Raw genomic sequence first — 2,500 nt, forward strand, 5'->3', positions numbered from 1 at the left:
TACTCCCAACACAAAAGCATACCGAAGACAACCCCAAGCTAAAGCTCACTTGAAGCCAACGCATCGTCACCATGTGTTCGTGTGGCCGAGAATTGGGTAGCTTCTTCATCAACCCCGCCGAAAGCCATCCTCGACATACCCGTGCATTGAGAAGGTTTGGTGGCCGTACTCCCAACACAAAAGCATACCGAGGACAACCCCAAGCAAAAATTCATTTGAAGCCAACCCATCGTCGCCCACAACTAGTGGGTGAATGGTGTGCTTCCCGGGGTTGGCATAGACATTCCCTCGCATGCAAAAGATTGTCGATGCGAAAGATTATCTATGCCAACCCCGGGAAGCACACCATTCACACACTCCCGACCGGTGTGGTGTGGCGGTGATTGGATAGTTACGGATTGAGCACTTGCCAAGGATCAAAATGTGTCATTTAGAAGAAACATTTTCAAAAAGTTTTTAAAATCTTGTGGGTTTGCAACTCATAAGAGCGTCACTTTCAACGTCCCCGGTATTGGATTGAGTTTCTAAAAACAACCGTGCACACCGAGGTTAAACTTTACCGGCTCCACTCCGACTCGCCGCTCGCCCACAATTTGTTTGCAACGAAACATTTGTTTTTAATTTTGTTGGTTTAAATCTTGTTGGTTTGAAATTGTTTTGAAAAGGTTCTTTAAATCTAGTGGGTTTGCAACTCATAAGAGCATCACTTTCAACGTCCCCGGTATTGGATTGAGTTTCTAAAAACAACCGTGCACACCGAGGTTAAACTTTACCGGCTCCGCTCCGACTCGCCGCTCGCCCACTAGTCCGAAGGCAACAAAACATTTGTTTTTCATTTTGATGAAAATTTCTGTTTTTAAATCTTGTTGGTTTGAATTTTTTTTGAAAAGGTTCTTTAAATCTTGCGGGTTTGCAACTCATAAGAGCGTCACTTTCAACGTCCCCGGCATTGGATTGAGTTTCTAAAAACAACCGTGCACACCGAGGTTAAACTTTACCGGCTCCACTCCGACTCACCGCTCGCCCACAAATCCGAAGGCAACAAAACATTTGTTTTTAATTTTGATGAATTTTTTTGAAAACATTGGCTTGGCAAGCCCCAATCCGCGACTATCCACCCACCGCCACCCCACACGGGTGGTTGTTGTTGCGAAATGAGGTTGTGGTCGACATGCCCGCGCATTTGAGAAGGAGTTCCTAGCACTCCATGCTCTTCCATGCCAAAAAAAAGCCTAGACAACCCCATTTCGCAACTTTCCACGCCTTTTTTTTTCCCCCTCACCCATGGCGGCGGCGTGGTGGCGGCGGCCGGATTCCGGCCACCACCGCCATGGGTGGCAGCCCCCCGACCCCGACACCAAACCCATAATACCGAGGCAACATATCGAGGCAACATATCGAGGCAACATGACATGGGTGTGGCGTGGGGGAAGGGGGCTGCAGCTAGGAGGGCATGGGCTGCCATGCATATGCAGGCAACACACACCCCCCTATATAGCATTTTATGCATTTAGCCCTTTGACAGGAAGAGACATCACCTATGCGCGAGGAGTCATAATGGGCTCTAAATAATTCAATACAAGGTATTTGGACGTGATTTTTTGCAGGGATACTAAGAAACATGCAATCTCTGATGGGAAAAAGTTTCATAAATATTTGAAGTCGGGAAGTATTTTTTATTATTTTTAGAAGTCGTAAAATTGAAAAAATCATTAAAACAAATCCGGGAGGAATTTTTTAGTTTTGTAACTTGGAGAAGGTACTAAAAATCATAGACTACTTATGGGGAGCTTATTGTGCGAGGAAATTTCAATAAAAATGGGGTTTGACAAGGTTTGAAAAATTCTGTCGACATTTGAAAAAATCTGGAACTAGGCTGCCGGCATGCTGCGCACATGCTGCGCGCATGCTGCGCGCAGGCTGCGCGCAGGCCACGGCAGGACAAGTTTCGCTAGCCTCACTGTCGACCGAATGCGCAAGCTGCGCGCACGCCATGGCAAGACAAATTTCGCTAGCCTCACTGTCGACAGAGTCAGCACGCTGCGCGCACGCCATGGCAGGAGAAGTTTCGCTAGCCTCGCTGTCGACAGAATCAGCACGCTGCGCGCAAGCTGTGCGCGCGCATGGCATGGCAAGTTTCGAAAAATTCTGTCGATAGGCTCCCGAGCGCGCACGCTGCCGACATGTTGTGCACACGCTGCCGGCATGCTGTGCACACGCTGCGCGCAAGCTGTGCGCGCGCATGGCATGGCAAGTTTCGAAAAATTCTGTCGACAGGCTGCCAAGCGCGCACGCTGCGCACACGCTGCCGGCATGCTGTGCGCACGCTGCCGGCATGCTGTGCACACGCTGCGCGCAAGCTGTGCGCGCGCATGGCATGGCAAGTTTCGAAAAATTCTGTCGACAGGCTGCCAAGCGCGCACGCTGCGCACACGCTGCCGGCATGCTGTGCGCACGCTGCCGGCATGCTGTGCACACGCTGCGCGCAAGCTGTGCGCGC

This window comes from Prunus avium, unplaced genomic scaffold (assembly GCF_965620075.1).
Source record: "Prunus avium unplaced genomic scaffold, drPruAviu1.hap1.1 HAP1_SCAFFOLD_127, whole genome shotgun sequence".
In the NCBI taxonomy this organism is placed as follows: domain Eukaryota; kingdom Viridiplantae; phylum Streptophyta; class Magnoliopsida; order Rosales; family Rosaceae; genus Prunus; species Prunus avium.